Here is a 22,224-nt window from a genome sequence, read left to right as displayed (position 1 = left end):
GAAGCCCTAGGCTAAGGAGGGAGTTGTCTTTTCATACCACCTCACAGACCCCTCCTCTTCCCTGGCTCACCCAGGGAAGATTGGGGGGTGGGGGGAGACACGCCAGTCAACTTGCATCTGTGGAATTTCTGGGGATCTTTAGCACCCCTGTAATTTAACTTGACTCAGTTGTTCTCTGTCCTCAGAGAGTCGCCTAATCCTCCTGGCATCCCCTCTTGTCAGCACCTCTTTATTTCCCTCTTTAAAGGCTCAACATGTTTTGATTTACACTAGGCACCAAGATAACTGCAGGTGCCCTCCGTAAAAAGCAAGGTTAACTCACCTGAGATGAATTCCTTTATTGCACACAAAAGCAACTCAGGAGCAGGAAATACAATTAATACAGGTGTTTCCCTGAAACCTAACAAATGCCCGTGATCCTGCAGGGGAAAAGCCTTTAGCAGTCACCTGGAGGTGGCTCGCCTGTTGTTACAGAGAAGCAAGGATCTGAATTAGGATGGGTTTGCAGGAAAAGAGAAATAACCCCTAGACTCCGGAGAAGCCCAGCTTTTGCAGGAGGTAAGCAAACTAGGAGGGGAGCCCCAACTGACCCCAGTGTGGGAATTGCTGGGAAGAGCCCATCCAGTGGCTTTCTGTGGGGTGAAGGTTTAGGGTTTTCTTCTGACTAGGTAACCCCAGTCAGCCCTCCAGTGAAGGCAATCTCGCTGGAGCCTGTCACTTGATTCTCGTTGGGAATATATAATGGCTGTATTAATTCAAGGAAAGTGTTCTCAGTGAGACAGAAGAGCTAACTTTCTCTTCCGTTTGAGGTTGCAAGTTAGCTTGCCGTTCTGGTGGTTGACAGTTCATTACTTTGAACATCCCAGAAGATCACTAAGAGTCTTTTATCATGAAGTGCACGAAAACTTTGCAGGGGTGTTGCAGGCTTATTTGCCGTTCAGGTTAACAAGTGATCAAACAGGAAATCAAGCAAAATAAATGCTGCAGTCCTACAAACAGTTTAATTTTGCAAACCTGCCTCAAAGAAAAATTAAGACCAGAAGCCATGAAAAACAAAAGGGAGAAATTGTCAACTTAGCAAGAATACCTGACAAGCAGTTAAACAATTAAATTGCCAAGTACATTACATTTCATTTTTTAAAGCCTTGATCATGTCTCCAAATAAATAACATGCTTTCTATCTTTTAAACCTTGGTCCTGATATTGACTTTGCATTATTTCACCAAGTAAGCTGTTAACTTTGCAGTCAGGGCTGATATAAACTCATCCAGGGGACGACAATCCACTTGTCCCATTGTGACTTGCCTCCAACCGTCTCTTCTTTCCCCAAAGCACACTCACAAAAGAGCTTCAACAGAGGCTTTTGGCAGAGCCACGCTTCCTCAAAGGCAGGCTCTAGCTGCCTGCCCTGGCAATGACAAGATGACAAGGCTGCATGCTCAATTTCACCTGCTCCTTCCCCCCCCCCCCCGCCCCCACCAGTAATTGCCTTAGCTCTTGCCAAATGATGTGCTAGCTTTCTCAGGCTCTCTTAATTTAAATTGGAGGGAAGGTGCTAAACTTTTATAAATCACTTTGTACCAGAGCCTGATTGTTTGAAGCAATGTCTTTTTGTTTTCTAGAATTTGACTCTCTTTCTCAAGCTGGTTATAGAGCCTGTGACTTTGGACCCTAGAATATGTTATTATGTTTTTGACTGCACAGTCTGTCAAGTTTTCCTGTGTAACAAAAATGAATGCTATGTTGTGGAGTTCCCTGTGAGTAGTAGATACAGGTGCAACAAAGGAGTTAAATAAGATTGCCAGCTTTTCTAAGTGAAAATACAACATGCCTAACTGAAATTCAGATAAACAAGGAATTATTGGTTAGTGTAAGAATGTCCCATGCAACATTTGGGTAATAATTATACCTAAAAAAATCTTGTTTATCTGAAACTCAAATTTAGCTAGACACCCTGTATTTTATCTGGCAACCGTAGCGATGAATAAAGCCAGAATAGATTTATATCTGTGAGTTTCTATGGGTAACATTTTATTGAGAAACAAAGGAATGAATTATATTTCAACTTTGGTGTTGGAAAAATGTGAAAGGACTAATTTAAATAATAGGTAAAAATAAGATTGTTGCTAAAAAAATATTAACATGACTAGGGGTTTTCTGATTTGCATCCATGTAAAATACAAATTTTCTCTGCGTGTGTAAATATAAAACCTCCTTTGTTTTCTGTCTGAATTAGCGTTGGTTATTTTTGTGCATGACCCTCTAAGATGCTTTCATTACTCAAATAATCAGAACTGGTAACACTGAGAACAGCAAATGGGGAGGTAGGGGCCTGATTAGTATGGCTCAGTGCCAGCATTGTGGTACAGTTACTCCATTACCACTAGCCTGACCCCAGCACCCTGTAACAGGCAGCTGGTTTGAGCGCCGAATGCTCCACTTCCAGTTCAGCTCCCTGACAGTGCACTTGGGAGGTGGCAGAAAGTTGTTCAAGGCCTTGGGTCCCTTCAGGGATCCAGATGGGGCTCCTGACCCCTGGTGTCGGCCTGGTTCAGCCCTGAGTGTTGCAGCAATGTATAGATGATCTGTGTGTGTGTGTGTGTGTGTGTGTCACTGCCTTTGAGATAATAAGTTTTTAAAGATAAAATTAGTTCAAGGAAAATGAGATTTCGCTCTAAATTGGACTATCATAAGCAAAATATTAGGAATCAAGTAACCGAGACAATTTCCAGAGCCCAAGAAAAGTATACTAAGGATAATTGATCATCAAAATCATTATTACACAAGAGAATGTTCTAATTTTTACTATCCAGGTTCATCATTACAAGAAAAATGGTCATGAAATTCATTTGATATGCTTTCTCATAATTTCTTTCATTACAAATTTTGTACTATAAAGCAATTCTAAATTGCTGCTACTTCTGTTTCTTTTATTAAATATTAATTCTAAGAAAAGTACTATGAATTATTTTTATTGCTGTTAGAATTCTGCAGTGGGTGTTCAGTGCAGTGACTAAAGCTCAACTTGGGACACCGATAGCTGTCCAAGTTGGAGTGCCTAGGTTTGACTTCTTGTTCTGATCCCTGATAATGTATATTATATGAGGCAGCAGTTGATGGCTCACTCAGGTAACGGAATCCTTGCCATGTAGAGGACCTGGACTGAGTTCGTTCCTGGTTCCAGGCTTTGGTGTGACCCAATTTCAGCTGTCACAATCATCTGGAGAATGAACCAGTGTGTGTGTGTGTGTGTGTGTGTGTGTATGATCTGTCTCTCCATCCTCTGCCTTCCAAATAAAGGAATTAACTGAACTAATGTCAACTTTATAGTTGAAACATTTCATGGAGTTTCTCTTTATATTTAATATATATCACATATAATATATTTGTATATATTTATATAATACATATTTATTTATATAAAATATAACATATATTTTACATATATGTATTCTGTTTCTTACTCTTAAGCAGAACTGAGAAAAGACACTGTTGGTACTTTTATTAGAACATTACCCATGTGAAACTTAATGTCACAATTCAAAATTCCCCAAATAAAGTGCCTTTCTAAGTGGTTTGATGAATGGAAGGCAATGAGATGTGTTTGTTGCAATATTAAGGAGTGAACAACAGGCTTATAACATGACAGTAGAAATGAAGGACCCGCTGATATAAATGTTTTCTCAATCATCATTTTATTTTAAATGGTAAATATCGGTTTAATGTCTGGGTGGGATGTCAGATTATTGTGCAAGGACTGATGTGTAAGTCAATATCTATGCAGATAGATATCTGTGCGTTAGTTCCCTCTTGGGTACATTTCAGGACCCCTAGCAGATGCCTGAAACTACAAAAAGCGCCAAACTTTAAATAGGAGTTCAGTTTATTTTAGTGTAAAACACATTTTCCAGGAACCTTTTGAGACCCCTTCATGTGCCTGACTTCTCTGACTGACCTGTGCCTCAGTGTCTGCTTCTGTGCACGAAGAAAGCAATAGTGCTTTACAGACTGTGTGACAGGGCGTGTGTGGGAGGAGGCGGGGGAATCAGATGAAATACTCTTTGTAAAGCGTCTAACACCCAGTACACGGAAAATTTTTTAAAAAAAGAAACTTGCTATTTAAGAATCCAGTGTTCAAGTCCCTTTGTGACTTCGTATGCAAGTGGAGAACAGAGATTAAATACTGCCTCTCGGACCAAGGCAATGTGGTGCCTGGATCTATGGACAAATGCAAGTACATGCACCCTTACCAGGGGAACTCTGTGATATCACATGATTTAAAAGGCTCAGTGGTTGGATGAGCAGAAACAGCTGTGACATTTGACTGTGGCAAGGATGAACAGGCAGCCTAAATGGGGTGAGTTGTGTATCCTATTCCCTGATGTCACTCCACTACTGAGAGCACAGTGCCTGCCTTGCTGAGACACCTGTGGTCTTGGCAATCGTGCCTGAGCTCTGGAAGGAAGAAGTCCTCCAACTCTTGGTAGTTGGCATTGGAAGCAAAGATCTGCAGGAGGTAGTGACCCCTCTCAAGAGAGCAGCAAATCATGCTCGCACATTTTCCCTAAAACCAAATGAAAATCCATATTTTCAACCTTTTTAAAATTGAAAGGTGAGGGAATGGATTTTGAATCAGCTTTGTGTTCAGGCGCCGCTTGGGAATGCCCATTAGAGTCCTTCCTGGCTGTTCTACTCTCTTGTCTCGGCTCTTGCTCGTACTCCCTGGCAGATGGCAGGTGGCAGCCCATGCACGTGGGAGATCCAGATGAGTTCTGGGTTTCTGATTTCAGACTGGCCCAGCATTGCTGTTGCAGGAATGTTCAGAAGTGAGCCAGAGGATGGAAGCTCCTTTTCTCTCTCTCCCTGTCCCTTTGCAATTCAAAGAAGTAAGCCTCAAAAGAAAAAAAAAAAAACTTCTGTCTTGAGAAATGTAGCTTCTTAAGAAATTACGGAGATAATTAAGTCCTTTCTGCCTAGTTCCAGTGTTCCCTTGTAGATTCCGTGTCTGAGTCTTCAGTAACTGCACGTTCACTGTCAAGTCCGGGACACTGAACTTGGGATGGGGTGAGGACAGTGCTAGGTGATTTCACCACATGTGTAATTTCACTATCACAATCAAGTTATGGGCATAATTACTGAGGGTTTTTTGTTTGTTTGTTTTGTTTGTTGTTGTTGTTGTTGTTTTAAGTTTTAAAGCAGGATTTATTAGAAAAGCTGAGAAAAGAGGCTCCTGTCCTAGTGACGGGAAACTGAGTTTTATTTTACAAGAAGCATCAGAGTTTTTTTTAAATCATGAAAAGAATTCAGAGAATATAAATATTAATTTTATTATACCTACACATTGATAAGCGGAGATAGATATCAGTACAATGGCTCAAAGGTTTTGGCTGCAAATTTCAGGACTTTGAAAGGGTTCTGGCGACTTCATCGCCTTGCAGTGTGCTTTCCCGTTCCTCGTTGTAAATCTGGCCATCATATGTAAATACTTTGGGAAGCAACTTTGCATTCTAAGTCATTTCTTTCCCTCTGTCATCGTTTATGATTGCATTGGCAGAAATGTACGTGTTTTACAAAAGGAAAATGTGCTGAAGAAAGAACCAAATGGTGAAACAGATCCCATTTAAAAAGCCATAAACAAGCTTACAGCAGTAAGTGGTGACATGAATAAATTGCTTTTGCAAGAAATTCAGACTTAATATGATTACTAAGCCACAGCTGAAAGGCATAACTGTATTTCAAATGGTAGTAATGACTGGCACCACTGGGTTAGAAATGATCTCATGATGGCATCATAATGACTTATTTAAAAAGAGAAACTTAGAATCTTATCATGGTAGCTAGGGAAGCAAAATTCCGATAATGATATGACTGGTTTTACACTGTGTTCTTTGCTGTGTCCCCTCTGGTCTTTAATACAAAGATGTCAGGACTTAAGAGAGCAGTTCTCATAGTTTTGGTATGTCCATGGCTCTAGTGTGTTAGAAGGCATAATGATGACATTTCCTAGCTCAGCAACTTGTCGAACTTATTAGATGTCTGCACAAGTCAGTGCCATCATAACCAGCAATTTGGTTTATAAGATGAGTTCTGTATGGTGAGTGGAGAAAAAACTTCTGTTGAAGTTGAGCAGCTGTGTGGGCATGTATGCTCATGGCAACACGCTGGCCTCACACCCTGCCTAGCATTAATTCCTTATGCCAGCTTTTGCTGGGAGGGTGTCTTTAGCAGGGTAGAGCAGCCCCCAGAATGCTTTCAAAGACAAAACTAAACCTATTTTTCGTCCAACCGTCAAGACATTATTATTGTTAACACTGCTTTACCTACATATTTACCAAGGTCTTTTCTTAGCATTCTCTCTTCCATCTCAATCTTTGAGAATTTTTTTTTAACCTTGAAGTTCTCTTACAAATTTCTTTTAGAAGAGAGATCTTGCCATTTGTTAGATATGTGTTCATTTCACACTGGGAGATGTTTCATGGGCTATGAAACTCTAGGTTCACTACTAATAGTGTTTGAAGACACTCATTTTCTTTCTTTTTAAAGATTTATTTATTTGAAAGTGTAACAGTGCAGGGAAGAAAGACAAGAGAAGGCTGCGAGAGAAGTTTCCATGTATTTGTTCACTCCCCAAATACCCACAAAGCCTAGGCTGGACCATACCAAAGCCACGAGCCAGGAATGCTTTCCAGGTCTCCCATGTTGGGGGCAGAGACCCCTGCATGTTAACAGGCATTCACTGCCTCCCAGGCACAACAGCAGGAAGCTGGATCACAAGCTTGGAGGAGTTAGTACTCAAACTAGGCACTCCGGGCTGCCAGTGCCCTGAGCGACAGCTTAGCCTGCTGATGTAAAACCCCCATCCCATCTCAGCTTCTGATGGCCTCAATCCAATTGTCATTCTTGGTAAATTATCTGTTTTTCTTTTCTTTTCTTTTTCTTGTCTAGCCCCTTTTCAGAATTTCACTTTCTTTTCTACAATCAGAGGTTTCATTGTGTATTTAAGTGTCTTGTTTGTTTTGTTGAGGCTGTTAATTCATTTTTTTCTTTATTAAAATTCTGAAGAGTGACTTTTCCTAATTATTTTGTCCCCTTCAGAAAATCTGGTGAGGGTTTTGTTAGCCTTCCTGCTCTGCTTGTGTCCGGGTTGGCTTTCTGCTAGTCAGTCGGCTGTTAGAATCTAATCTAATTTGATCTGTATGAGTTCTCTGACACATTTCTCTTTTGCCTGGTTCTTTTTCATAGTCTGTTTCTTAGTAATAATGAGTCTCTACTTTCTCTATATGTTCAACTAGCCTATTTTTCATACTCTCTGTGTTAATTTCTGGCGGTATAGGTTTAATGGATCCTAATATATTGAATGGTCATGGTTGTGACTTTTGATTGTTATTCTATTGATTTTTCTTATGATGTTTGATTTCCTAACTAAATACATTTTTTCCCTTGCAATTCTGAATTCACATTCCTTGGAATTTTTACTGTGGGCATTTTTGAAGCTCAAGTTTAAAGTTTTCCTTTAGATACGATTTATTTTTTGCTTTTACCAGTCACCTAGGGAGCACTACCTAGTTAGAAACCATTGGAATTAAATTCTTAGCTCTGGGTTTTGCAAGGTTATTGAATTCTTTGAAATCCTATGTAAAGGCTTGCTTGTGGTTTGGAATTCTCAGGGAAATATTTTCCCAAGCCCTTCTACCGAGAACAAAGTCGGAGACAGTTTAACATCTGTTTCCTATTTCCCTCTGCTGGCTGCTTTAAAAATTTGATTAATGCATTATTAATTAAGTATAATTATAATATAGTTAATTATAAATTCTTTACCTTTTCAGCACACACACAAAAATCATTTTTGGGGATTCTAGATTCATGCAGGAGTCTGATCCAACCTTTCCTCTTGAGAAGGTTTATCCTTGGTGAGTGTGTCCCCTAAAGAGAAGGAGCCCCAACAAGTGCTGGATGCTGCCAAGGCAGCTGCCCATGACAGTACTGGGTCTGCTTTGGGGCTCCGAGTTTGCACAATTTGAACCCATTATATTGCCAGTTCAGATATTCACCTGAAGTTTCCATATTGTGCCCAGATTTTTGTAATTGTTTTGTATGGAAGTGTATGAATTTTTTTTTAAAGATTTATTTCAGAGACAGAGAGGGAAAAAGAGAGATCTTGTATGCAGCACTTGCTCACTCCCCAAACAGACACATTGGCCAGGGCTTGGCCAGGCTGACATCAGGATCCTTAAACTTCACCCACTTTTCCCATGTATGGGGCAGGGCCCATGTGTTTGACCCTAACCCACTGCCTTCCCAGATGTATTCTCAGGGTGGAGAGGTGGAGCAGCCAGGACTTGAGTTGGTGCCCCAATATGGAGGTGCCAGCGTCACCAGAGGTAGCTTAACATGCTGCACTACAAGAAATGCTTTTTTTTTTTTCAAAATCATAGCTGTTTTGCTCTGTTACCTAAAAAGAAAAGTACTACAAGGACAAAGGGTAATAATATAGCCAAAGAAATGAAATGCTGGGATTGAGGGAAGAGACTGTCCAATAAGTGGAAATGTCTTCAGTTTATTTATCCTTTATAGTAAGGAATCAACAGAATGTGCCTTAAAAATAGAAATAAGTATAAATATAGAATTATAAATACTGGAAACCATTTTTTAAAAACCCTTTTAAATTATGAGATGGAAGAGGTATATGCAAAAACAGAGTGAAATGAACAGACTGTTGAGCAGTAGCCTGACTCCTGGCTCTAGCCTGGTCAAGCCCCTGGTTCTTGTGGCCATTTGGTGAGTCAAACAGCAAACTGAAAATTTATTTCTCCCTCTGTAATTCCACCCTTCAAATGCACAAATTGACCATTTCAAAAAAGAGAAGTAATAGCCGAAGAATTAGTCTATTATTTTCAGGAAGACTCAACAATTGTTCATCATTAGTTATTGAGCAAAACCCCCATTTAGACCATGAATTTCTTTTTTTTTATAGATTTATTTATTTTTATTGCAAAGTCAGATATACAGAGAGGAGGAGAGACAGAGATGATTCACCCCTCCCCCCCAGGTGGCTGCAATGGCCAGAGCTGAGCCAATCCGATGCCAGGAGCCTGGAAGTTCTTCCAGGAATCCCATGCGAACGCAGGGTCCTAAGGCTTTGGGCCATCCTTGTCTGCTTTCCCAGGCCACAAGCAGGGAGCTGGATAGGAAGCAGGGCTGCCGGGATTAGAACCGGTGCCCAGATGGGATCCTGGTGCATTCAAGGCGAGGACTTTGACTGGTAGGCTACCGTGCTGGGCCCTAGACCATGAATTTCAAATGTGTCCTTCCTAACAGGCCACATTAGCATGAGATATGGGTATCCATGTTGACACTTGATTTGTTCTATTGTGCTTTGTTTTTCTGTATCAGTAGAAAGTTGTTTTAATTAGTGTACCACATTTTAATACCTTATAGAACTAACTTCACCTGAGAAATTATGTTTTTAAATTATTCCACAAATCACCTGCTCATTCCATTTGGCTAACATTAATGTACATATAAGGGTACTTTAAAAAGGTTTTGGGAAAAATATTAAAATAAACTTATTTTACTGCAAAAACCTTGATATTCATGCATTTTTTTTTCATAACAGGCATTTTCCATGAAGTATATATAATTTCAAAGGCTTGATCCTTTTTTTTGCACTAAAACGTACCTACTTTTTAATCCAATTTTCCATGAACTTTTGGAGTGCCTTCATAGATATTGTGCCCAAATAGAGACTAAAAGAACAATTCATAAGATCATTCAGTAACATACTGCTTAACTTAGTGTTGTTGTAAATTTTTTATTTTTCCTCCTGTTGGTGATTTTGTTTTATGGCTTTTCATTTAAGGGGGTATATAGTAACTGGGTAATGAAGGCTCTCATATCTGGATATGAAGAGACAATGCAGTACGCATCTCTATGTCCAAATCAAAGATGGACTCCCAATGAAACTATTAAATGTCTCTTGACAATGGGATACTGGACTCTCTGCCATTGTCCTACCTGCAGTGCCACAATGCACTTAAATAGCAGAATGATGGACATATGACTGTTTTAAATACATTTAAATTTTTCAGGCCTGACCTTAGGGTGCTGGCTCCAAGGCTGGAGTGCAGCCTTCTCTCTCCTTCCAAGCTCGCAAAGAAGCAGCTCTGCCCCTGCCACGTGCTGCCCTCACCTCCAAAATCAGGAATCTGAGAAGATGAGGAATTTAAACATTTCTGGCAGGATATTCCAGGGATACTAAAAGAAACCTTGAGAGAATGTTTGTTATCTAAGAATGAGAGAAGACTTTTTAATATGTCACAAAACCTTCAAGCCATAAAAAAAATGACATGTTTACCTAAAGCCTAAGCATTTTATTCAGGATAGAATGATATATATAAAATCTTTATATACTGGGAGGCATATTTATAACATGCTACATATAAAAAGGGGCAGTCTTGGTTATATAATATAAATTCTTAGGGTTCTGTAAGGGACAGCATTTAAAAACCAGTGGAAAACTATGGGAAAAAATGAGTGGGCAATTTGTAGAAAGGTACAGTTAAACAACCTTGCAATTTTTAAAATTTTATCTATGTGAAATGTAGAGACCGAGAACAAGAGGGGGAACAGAAAAAGGAAGGCGCTCTCTCATCCATTGGTGTACTTGCCCAATGTCCCTGTGAGGGCTTGCTGTGAGGGAACAGCAGATGACCCTGCACTTTGCACTACACGTGATAGTCTATGTTTAAATTTTTAACTATCTGCAGATCACTTTTACACAATAATATAATAATTTCAAAATATAAATTGAAATCAGAAAAATGCATGAATGAAATATCACACAGTCTATGTTTTAATCAAATCTAGGGAAATGGGAATTAAATGAAAGTGCATCGATGTGGGCCTGGTGCAGGCCAGGATCTGCCAGGATCCCATATGGGCACAAGTTCATATCCCAACTGCTCCACTTCCCATCCAGCTCCCTGTTTATGGACTGGGAAGGCAGTCAAAAATGGCCCAATGCCTTGGGACCCTGCCCCCACATGGGAGACCCAGAGGAAGCTCTTGGCTCCTGGCTTCAAATGGGCTCAGCTGCAGCCATCAGAGCCACTTGGGGAGTGAATCAGCAGCCAGAAAATCTTTCTCTGTCTCTCCTTCTCTCTGTAAATCTAACTTTCCAATAAACATAAAATTAAATCTTAAAAATGCGTAGGTATGTTGATGACATTAAATTGCATTATTTGTGCTAAATTTGATCAACAAATTCAACACTACGGAGATATTTTGTGTACGGTCTACCTCTTGCCCTGGATCGATGGGAACATTTGCTGGGAAGCTGACATTTTGATTGTCTTCATATCGTGTGTGTGTGTGTGTTTTATGTTTCTCATAGAGACAGGGAGCAGCTTGTAACACCTTCATTTTTAACAAAAATCTTTAAAAGTCTGTTTGAAAGACTTTTCCTCATTGCAAGAATTAGCACTATGCATGAGAGTGTGTGTGATTGTTACTCAAGCACTGGACTATGAAATTGCAAATCCTACACTGAAAGCAAAAATATCTCGATGCCTTAGTGGGGTGCAGTGAGTTAAGGAACCCTAGGATTTTTTCTCTTGAATGCTGTAGAGCATCTCTGGGGGAATTGAGCCAAAATACAGTTTTTTTCTTCTGTCTATTCTTCCTTTCTTCTTCTCCTTCCCCTCCTCCCTCCTCCTCCTTTTTTAAAATCACAGAATCCACTTACTAAAATTGTGCCTCACAGAGCTTTGACCTTTAGAGTATAATGGCTTCTTCAAGGCCATTTTAACTTATAGGGCACACACCTTCCAATCTTTCAACCTTCAAGGAAAGGTTACCAAGTTTTAGAGTACGAAGCACCTGACTCTTGTCATCTTGTCTGTTCACTTTCCCCACCAAAAGCCAAAACTATTGGCTTACTCTGGGGACTTTAGTTTGCAGTGTATGAAATGACATTCCTGAAAATCAAATATATCTTTGAGTAGAAAGGGTTGATTTTCTTCTCTCTCTCTCTCTCTCTTTCTCTCTCTGTGTGTGTGTGTGTGTGTGTGTGACATTCTGGGACAATAGGTTTGATGAAATTCCTGAAGGCCACCAAGTAAAAATTTCTTGCCATGGTCAGGATCAAACTGCATCTGTAGGGAGAAAGGTCTGGTTTTTAATCTGGTGTAATCGGTCTTGATCTGTAAAAATACATGCCACATCTGAGTTATCTAGAGAGATTACCATTAATCTTACTTTTTTCACTTGTATTTTAGTCAATACACATGATTCTGTTCAAAGCTGAAATGCTACATGGGTTGGTAAATGCTGAAAACGGAAGCATGAATAAGGATGACACAGAATCACCATATAAACTAGGGTTTTTCCTCTCAGTAGTCTCTTTATAATACACGTGTATCCATTCAGACACTGGAACAATGCTTAAGTTAGCAAGCACCTTCAACATCCCAAAGCAGGGGCAAAGAAGCAAATGTAAGACTTTCTCTTTCATAGCACACTTCAGAGCTAGACTGTGGCTCTGGTCCACCATGACCTCACGAAGCTGGTTACTCTGTACCTTCTCATTGCTCTGTGGGACTCTTTCATGGTCACCGAGCTATGCCAGCTAGAGGCTCCAGCCATCATATCCACACTCCAGACCGCAAGGATGGAGGAAGAGGAAAGAATTGAGTGTGGCTCTTCCTTTTAACAAGAATTTCTGCAGTGCCACAACATGGTCGTATGGCATGGCTCATGCAAGGATGGCGGGAAAAGAGTTTTTGTTTTGGAGAACTTGGCCAACTAAAAATCTGCTTGTTCCATCCCATGGATTCTTCATGGTTCACATCCTCATACTGCATGGGAGGTAAATGTTCGGGATTTGTCCTTGTTCTAGCCTGATCTTTAAAATCATGAGATGAAGATCAGCTGTAAGATGAGCACTTTGATATAATGGGGGACAATTTTAAAAATTATTTAAATAATCAAAATTGACAAAATGAAACAAAAACTAACTTCCACAAAGTTTCTTTTTTGTTGGTATTGCCAACTTTCCTCCATCCAAGGCAAGACATTCAGCCCAAACAGATACTATAACAAAACCTCCAGATTTTAAGTAACCTGTGTTTTATTTAAACTATCTTGAATACTAAGAAGAGAGGAAATGTACTCCATTCATTTTATGAGACTAGTAAAAACCTCTATACCAGAACTTGTTAAAGTGAGCATAACAAAGTAAAACTTGAGTTGAAAGGCAGTTATATATATGGGTTAAGCTTATGAAGTGTCAGGAAAAAATTGTGAAGTTTTTATTGGACTTATGTTGAATTTATAGCTCACGTGGGTTTCTGTTTATATAAGCAGGATATTGGCAGTTCAGATTTTGATCTGAAGTTTTTATTCTCATTTTTTCTTCTCTATGATCTTGTAAATCTTCTTTTCTAACAGTATAAAAACTTGAGCTGTTTGTGATTAGCTTCTCTAATATTTTAATGACAGCAATAATTTTAGATTCTTTCCTGAATCAGATGCAATCATTTATAGTGTGGATTGTTTAGTTTGCAAGCCTATTTAATAATATATTTCCTCTTTAAAAAAAAGATGTATTTATTTGAAAGACACAGTTATAGAAAGAGAAAAGGACAGAGATCCTCCATCGGCTAGTTCACTCCCCAGATGGCTGGAGTTGGACTGGTTTGAAGGGAAGAGCCATCTTTCACTGCGTTCCAAAGCACGCAAGCAGGGAGCTGGATGGCAAGTGGAGACCCTGGGCAGCCAACTGCTGTCTGTATGGGGTATTGGCAGGCATTGGCTTTGCTTGCTAAGTCACAGTGCTGACTCCCTAGTGACATGTTTGTTATGAAACATGCCCTTTGCAATCATTTCCTCTTGAAGTATGTCCATTAGATTTTCCTTTAGGGTCAGTTTATTAGTGTGTATTCTTCCAGGGGCTAGGTGAAATTGATTTATTCAACTCATTAAAAGACAGTTTTGTTTGTCATATAATTTTCGGTTGACTGTTAGTTCTTTCAACACACTTTAGACACTTTTTTCTATGTTCCATTCCCGTGACTGTTGAGATGTCAACTCTCCAACTAACTGTGGCCTTTGTATTAATCTTTTCTCCCTTACAGTTTTCATCTTATGTCTCTTTCATTTTGTTTGTTGTTATTTTTTTATAGATTAAGGTGTCTAGGTGGTGGTATAATTTTACTTTCCATGGTTGAGATTAGAATTCTTGGATCTAAGAGGTGACATTTTTCTCACAGCTGAAAAATGTGCAGCTATGAACACATCAGATATTCTCTGCTTCTCGACTTCTGAAACTCCAGTTCAGCCTGAGTGATACCTTTCCAAGTGACTTCTCCAGACCCTATATTCTCAATTTTAAATTATGCATAACTGTACATTTACATAATTCCTTTGAAACCAACTTGCAAATTACTGTTCTCTCTTTGGCTCTCACTCCTCTGCTCTGGTTTAGACATGTCGCCTTCTAGAATTGTGCCAAGCCTTGGTCCCTGTGTGAGAGGTAAGGCCCTTTTGGAGATGGGCGGTCAGGGCTCCATTCTCGGAATGGGCTTTGCCTCACAGAAGTGCTTGAGGGTAAGTTTGCTTCCTGCACCACGTGAGACAGTGCTTTGCCCGTTTTGCCACTCCACCCTGCTTCAGGTGGTGATGGCACTGGAGGAAGACGTCATTGGTGGAGCAGACCCTCACCAGACACCAGACCTACAAATGCTGTGATCTCAGATATCCCAACTTTAACAATCAGGAAAAAATCCCTTTCAGTTCCGGTCTCAGACAGTTCATCGTAACAGCACAACTAGACCAAGATACCCTCTCATTCAGCTTTTCATCTTGACTAGTATTTCTCTATTTCTAATTCTATCTACTTCTCTTTCCTATCCTCTTGCTTGTTGTTTATTATATTCCCTGTTCATGTTTTCAGCATATTTAAAAAACTCTTTAAAGTATTAATGATAATTATCTTATATTCTACCTGTGATAATGTTAACATCTAAAATCTTTTTGCATCTAGCCTGTCTGTTTCTGCTAGAGTCCACCCATGAAACAAAGCTGTCCCGTGCAAAGGTTGTTGACATTTAGTTCCTCCAGATAGGTTATGCTGTATATTCTTTTTTTGACACAAAATCCTAAATTTAATTTGATTGTTGTCGTTGTAAGTTTGATTATAGTTTGACTATTATTGCTTGTTGTTAAGTGTTTTCTTTTACTTTATTTGGGTGTTGTCCATTTGGACCACTCACATTCTTTTTCTTTCTTTCTCTTTTTTTATTATTGGAAAGTTAGATATACAGAGAGGAGGAAAGACAGAGAGGAAGATCTTCTGTCCATTGATTCACTCCCCTAGTGGCTGCAATGGCTGATGCTGAGCTGATCTGAAGCCAGGAGCCAAGCGCCTACTCTGGGTCTCCAACATGTGGGTATAGGGTTCCAAGTCTTTGAGCTGTCCTTGACTGCTTTCCCAGGCCACAAGCAGAGAGCTGGATGGGAGGCAGGGCTGCTGGGATTAGAACCAGCGCCCATATGGGATCCCGGCAGTTATAAGACAAGGACTTTAGCCACTAGGCTACTGCGCCAGGCCCGATCACTCAAATTCTTATGAATTTATAAGAAAAGCCAAAGTCTTGCAGATTTGTAGCTAGGAAATCTCAAAGAACTCCCCCGACTTTCCAATGCCGGAGAAGGCAATCATGCTGTCGTAACTCTTATGTGTGATCAGTATGTCTTTATCATTTCCTCTGGCACTGTGTGTGCCCTCAGAGGAGCGTGTTTTAGTGGGGCTCTCCTATTGAACCGCGCTTGGAGCTTCCCCCAGGTGTTCTACCTCCTGCATTCCTTGTACTCAACAAAGTGGAAACTGCAGGAATCCAGAGGAGAGCTGTCTCCACTCCCCTCCAGGGGTGACTGTTTGCATTCTCTTTAATGATAGAGTCTCTATTTTCATTAATGAATGAATCATTTAGGAATATTTCCCTAGACATTTATCAGTTTTTAAGCTATGGGCTAACGAACCATACTCCTACAACAGAAGTTATGCTGCTGGCCCTTTACTTAATGTGTCTTCTTTAATTGTGTTTATTCTTTATGAAGCATGTAGATTACATAAAATGTACACCAAATCTCAAATCTCCACCATATTTTTGATCATTTTTGGTATTTTAAATTATTTCTTTCTCGCACTTTTTTTTCCATTAGAGTCGTTCATGCTTATCCCATTCTCAATTTGAACGTCTATACGGAAGCCTTGTTTAGTATCCAGAATACTCCGTTGCTTCCTTTCCTCTTCTCTTGCCTCTACTTCAGCAGTTCACTTCTATGGTTCCATCCTATATTTTATCATTACCAATAATCAAATGATTCCATCATCGATTTCAGCATTGGCTTCTGCCCATGACTTGCCATCTCTCTAGGTCTCTTCTTCCGGTATTCCAATTGCAGTCACTTCCTTAACTCTGGGGCCGATGCACCATTGGTAATAGAAGCTTTTTATTATCAGACTTCTCCAGCCTTGCCTTGGGCTCCTCACGCCCCTCCTCTCTTACTTCCTGTTCTGTAGATCCTTGTTGAAACCAGCATCCTGCATACATCTCCAGGCCTTTCATCCCTGTCGTTAGTAAATGTTAACATCAGCAAATTCTTACTTTCTTGTATCCTTCCCTCTGTGTAATAGAACTTGACTGGAGAAGACTAGCCTATGGCTGTTTTAATTAAGACTGTTATCCGGTCTCCCTCTCTCCCCATTCTCTCTTCACAGCCTCTAGTGATAATCATTCTAAGTTCAGGTTGACTTTCTTTTTTATACTTTCACGTGCAAAAAAGAAATCATACTATTTGCCTTTTATATGTCTGGTTTATTTCATTTAACACAATGATCTCCAGTTCCACCCATTTTGCCTCAAATGATGCACACACAGGAATGCATCACATTTTCTGTATCCATTCATCCATAGGTGGACATCTAGCTTGTTTCCATATTTTGGCTATTATAAATCGTGCTGCAGTGAACACAACGGTGCAAGTATAGTTGATGCACTGATTTAATTTCCTTTGGTGATATATCCAACAGTGGAATAAATGGGTCCAGTAATAGTCTAGTTCTAGTTTTTTGAAGAATGTCTATTCTCTTCATGGTAATAACTGTACAATTTGCATTCCCACCAAGAGCCTGAAAGCGATGTCTGTGAGCACTGGTCTCGGCGTGGAGGCCTCTCTGGACTTGATCAGGATCTCATTGTAGCAAGCCCAGTGCTGAACCTCAGGGAAAAGTCCTACATTGACGCTCATTTAGTCTTACGTTTATCTCCAGCAGCTGGAGTCTTGCTGTGCTGTCCAGCAGGGACTGGGAGGAGGTTGTCAGTTGCAGTCTCTGGCGCACTTGCTGCTGAGGCTCCGAAGGCAAGTTGTAATGGTGTTGACCTGCAGGTGAAGGCAGTGGGGCTCTGCCTGACTCTGCTCCATCATAGACTGGCTGGCGCCGGGTTTCAAGTCTAAAGTCTGAATCAGATTCCCTCCTTTTGCCCCAAAGTGGGAGGTGTCTCTCCTTCAATTGTGCTCCTTGCAGAAGGGGGAGGTGAGATGTGAGGAGTCCTGCTCTCCTGCCTCCTTCAGCCTGTCTGTTCTTAGTCCTGCGGCCTTGGATCTGGCTTCCTGATTCCTGCAACGGTCACCTGCGGTGTGAGTAGCTGTTCAAGTTAGGGTTTGTATGCTTAGGTGTTCATGGGAGCTTCTTACTCCCTGCCTTGCTAATTTTTAAAACTTTGATTGATGAAGCCTACTTTAGTCAAATGTTTCATCAGTGATACCCTAAGATACCCTGGGTGGCAGTACAATCTATGTGCCAGGAACTACATGTCAGCACTAAATTATACAGAGCTTAACCTGGCAATTCTGTTTCCAGAAGTTTGTTCTAAGGAAATAATCAGAAGCAACTGATGAAAAAAAAAAATAGTAAAGGTGTTCATTGCAGGATTGTTTATAATAATAATGAAATAATAATTTGAAGCAACCTATATGCCATATACATAATATACTCAATGTATGTTAGGAAAAAACAGTGCTGTGTTGCTGTGACAAATATATCCTTAAGTCATGGAAGCTTTACAACTAAAGCATTTTGTTTCTCTCATGCTCACACCAAGTCTGTTGACAATCTAGCCATCTCCTCCCAGGAAGCACCTTCCTCAGGCTGTTCCTGTATCTCCATCATCTCTGTGTCATGCCATGGTGGCAGGATGGGGCTGTGCAAAGGTTCAGCACCGCCTCCACCTAGGAGTGACTCACAGCTGACTGGTCAGAACAGGTCACCTGACCCTGCCAAGCTTCAAGGGAGCGGGAATGTGTATCGTTCCGTGTGTCCAGGAGAAGAAAACTGGAGGTGGATTAGTAACCTCTACCGTATGTGGCTGTTGAAAGTGCAATAGGCCTTTACTTGCTCCCTTGAAAGGCTGAGAGCACCACCTGACGTAGGAAGCAAAAGAATGGTCTGTACAGTTTGGAGAATGGAGGTTAGAAGCGGCACAGGCTGGGAAAGTATGCTAATGTGTATCTCCACATACAGCTTGAAATGATTTGGAAGGACATCTATACTTTGCAAAGTTAACATTGCTTCCAAGTGATGAGATTGTAGATATCTAAGATAATTTCGTATACATGATTGTGTGCGTGTTACTGAAGAATAGTCACAGCAGATGTTGTGAGCAGCAGTTAAAAACACAGCTGGGATGCCTGCATGCCTTATCAGAGTGCCTGCTTTGGGTCCTGACTCTTCTACTCATCATTCAGCTTCCTGCCAAGCTACACCTGTGAAGGCAGCAGGATGGTTCAGATCAATGGGTCCTGGCCACCTTTGAGAGAGAGGCCTGGATAAAGTTCTCAGCCCTTGACTTTGGTCAGCAGCTCCAAATATAATGGTCCTTTAAATTATTTTTAAAATAAATATGGTAATTTGTTTTAATCCTGGTGAAACATTTTCATTCCAGTAGACCAGGGCTTCCTGGATTCTTGATGTTTGGATCATGGCCCAGGACTGCAATTACACAGGAAATGGATTTTTCTACATCAACACAAGAGATCCAGGAAGAACTCCTTGCCTCTTTGTGTTTCCGTTTACCTTTCCCTTAAGTTCACTCCCTGCTTGGGAGCACTGTTCCTCCTTAATCCTGCTCTTTAAGAAACAACCAGGCCGCCCTCTTGTTTGACTTTATTGGCTTCTCTACTCCACGTTGCCTCCAAACCACTCACCCTGCTCCCTGCTCACTCATCTTGGTTCCCTACTTTGTTCATCCCAGGGTGAAACCCCAGTGCTTTCAGATTCCCTCAGAACTGACACGGTTGGTAACCATGCTTGGACCCCAACATGTGCGCCATCCATTGCGTCTGGCAGCTAAGTTACTAGGAATCAAAGAGTAATTTCTCAATCATGTAGTAGCCATGGGTGTGCATAAGCTGTTGTTCAAGGGATCCTGCTATAGGAGAAGCACCCTTGGCTGGCAGCCCAAGCTGCTACCCTGGTGAGGCCAAGCTTCCCCGTCTGATGACAGAACTCTGCAGAGCCTTGGTGCTGGCCCATTCCTGTGGGATGCAGAACTCCCCTGCTAATCCGCTGCAACCCTGGGTACAGTTTCTTGTGGCTGCCATACCAAATGTCTGCAAATGAGCTCTCTTAAGACAACAGGAATATATTCTCTCACGGCTTGGGGGCCAGAAGACTGATTTCAGGATGTTGGCAGGGCAGGTTTCTATCAGAGGGAGAATCCATTTCATGCTTGGTTTCTGTGGCTGCCTGGTTTCCTTTTTAATGCTTACTGCGCAGCTGTGTAACTGACATCTGTGCCTGCCTGCACAGGACCTTCTCTGTGCCTTACAAAGACACCTATCATTTGATTTGGGGTCTACTTAGATAACCCAGAATTATCTCATCATGAGATCTTCCATCATATCTACAAACACCCGTTTTTCAAATAAGGTCACATTCACAGATTTTAGGTGGACATATTTTCAGAGAGTGAGATGACAAAATTCATTCCAGTAAGAACAGGGACTTCTGGTTGACCTGGCTGAAACTTTATCTCAGAATAACAGTGGTCAGAGATCTTCTCTAATCTTTCCTCTTTCTTTCCCTCTTAATTAAAAATATCTATTCCTTTAAAAGTCAGGGAGAGGGAAATAGAGAGAGAGAGAGAGAGAGCGCAAACTTCTATCTACTGGTTCAATCCCCAAATGGTTATAATGTCTGGGACTGGGCCAGGCTAAACCCAAGAGCTTGGAGCTCGTTCCAGATGTTCCATGTGGGTGGCAAGGGTCCAGATACCTGAGCCATCATCCACTGCTTTCCCAGACACATTAGGGGGGAGCTATATTGGAAGCAAAGCACTCAGGATTCAAAACCTGAAATGAGTTGCTGGTCACAAGCAGCAGCCTAATCCACTATACCACAACGCCAGCCCTTTTTCTCCGTTTCCTTTTGAGGATGTCGTAACTGCATCAATCTAAAGGATCTCCATTTCTTCCTACTCCATTTCCCCCAGTAAATCTCTTATGTGTCTATCCCATCTTGATGAAGGATTCTTGTAGTATTTGAACTGAGATGCATAGTACTGATGTGTGCTTACTGCCTCTTTCCTTTTAAAAATTATTTAGCAATTTATTTATCCATTTGAAAGGCCAAATGACAGAGAAAGAGGGCAAAGACAAAGAAAGATTGTCCATCCACTGGTTCAGTTTCCAAATGGCCACAAGAAACTGGGAGCCAGAAACTTCCACTGGGCCTCCCATGTGGATGGCAGCGATGCAAGTACTTGGGTGATGTTCCTCTGCTTTCCTAAGCACATCAGCAGGAAGCAGGATGGGAAACGGAACATCTGGTACCTGAACCAGTGTTTGTATGGGATGCTGGCATTTCAGGAAGCAGCATAACCCACTATGACACATAACTGACCTAGCACATGTTTCTAGATTAAAATGATGGCAGACATCTTCCTTCCATCATATATTAGTAAACAACATGAATTGCATTTATGTACAATGTTCTGATTGTCCAGTGCCATCATTCTTCTTCATAGCACAGACCAGTCTTTGTGATATCTTTTTGACTTTCCATGTGTCATCCTCTTCAAGCTGCTATACAGACCTAAAGCAAGCCACAGCTAGTCTTTCCCTACCAGCCCAAACCATGCTCCTTTCCTCTCTTACTCTCAAAGAGACAAAGTATAATAAAATGACTTAATCGGCTGCAGCTGCTCAATTCATAACGCAAATAATTTGTAAACTTTAGACCCCTTTCTTATTGCTAGTTACAACTTCTTTCAACACACTTCATAATTGATCCTGGCATTTCAGTGCTGTACAACACTGTTAAGAAAATGGCTACAAACACAGTAAAACATAGCCTACAAAACTGTCCAGCAGATGAGTACAAAGCATAGAATCATGCTTTATGAATGGAATCATAAGCCATGATGCAACTGAAGTAATAAATGCATCTCAGAAAATATTAATGCACTTCAGTTGGTAATTGCATTTACTATTATCAAGTGCTCGATAATATAGTCCTTAACTATTTTTAAGTCACTCAGGAATGTTGAACAATTAAGCATGTGCCTGGGGAATAGCTTGAGTTAGCCTTTTTCAGTTATGTTTAATATTCAATGTTTCCTATATCTAGTCTATAAGCTAATAGTATTTTATGCTATTTTTAACATTTTACTAATATTATTTCGAATTCACAAATTGTAACTGTACACATGAATGGAGTGCAATGTGGTGTTTTTATATACACTGTGGCAAGACTAAATCATGCTAATTACCATATCCACCATTTATCATTTTTATGCTGACATGTTTGAAATTTGCTTATTTTGAAAAATGTAATATGTTATAATAGAGCTCAAAACTTACACCTTCTGCCCATCTGAAATTTTGTACCTTTGATTAACTTCCCGTTGGCTCTCTCCTTTCTCCCCTGGCCTTTGGAAACTATCATTATATTACTTAGTTCAGCTTTATAAAGTTCCATATGTAAGTGATAGTATGTGCTGTTTGGTCTTGCTGTTCCTGGTTTACTTCACTTAGCATAATGCCCTCCATATTCATCTGCATTGTTATAAATAATAGGATTCCACTTTAAATGGCTGAATAATATTCTGTCATGTGTATGTACATTACTTCCTTCATTCCTCATTGAGGAACCATGCATGTTGT

General features: G+C 40.5%; 1 long non-coding RNA gene across 1 annotated transcript in view; it reads left to right on the top strand.

The window, feature by feature from the left end:
* The first annotated feature begins 444 nt into the window (after positions 1–444).
* LOC131482796 (uncharacterized) overlaps positions 445–22,224 on the top strand; it is a 183,931-nt gene continuing 162,151 nt past the window's right edge. The window contains exon 1 of the long non-coding RNA XR_009247297.1: positions 445–558. This is a non-coding gene — a long non-coding RNA (uncharacterized LOC131482796). The remainder of the gene's footprint in view (positions 559–22,224) is intronic.

This window comes from Ochotona princeps, chromosome 20, assembly GCF_030435755.1.
Source record: "Ochotona princeps isolate mOchPri1 chromosome 20, mOchPri1.hap1, whole genome shotgun sequence".
NCBI classification, from domain to species: domain Eukaryota; kingdom Metazoa; phylum Chordata; class Mammalia; order Lagomorpha; family Ochotonidae; genus Ochotona; species Ochotona princeps.
The sequence above is the reverse complement of the archived record's forward strand: the minus strand, read 5'-3'. Positions and strand labels throughout refer to the sequence as shown.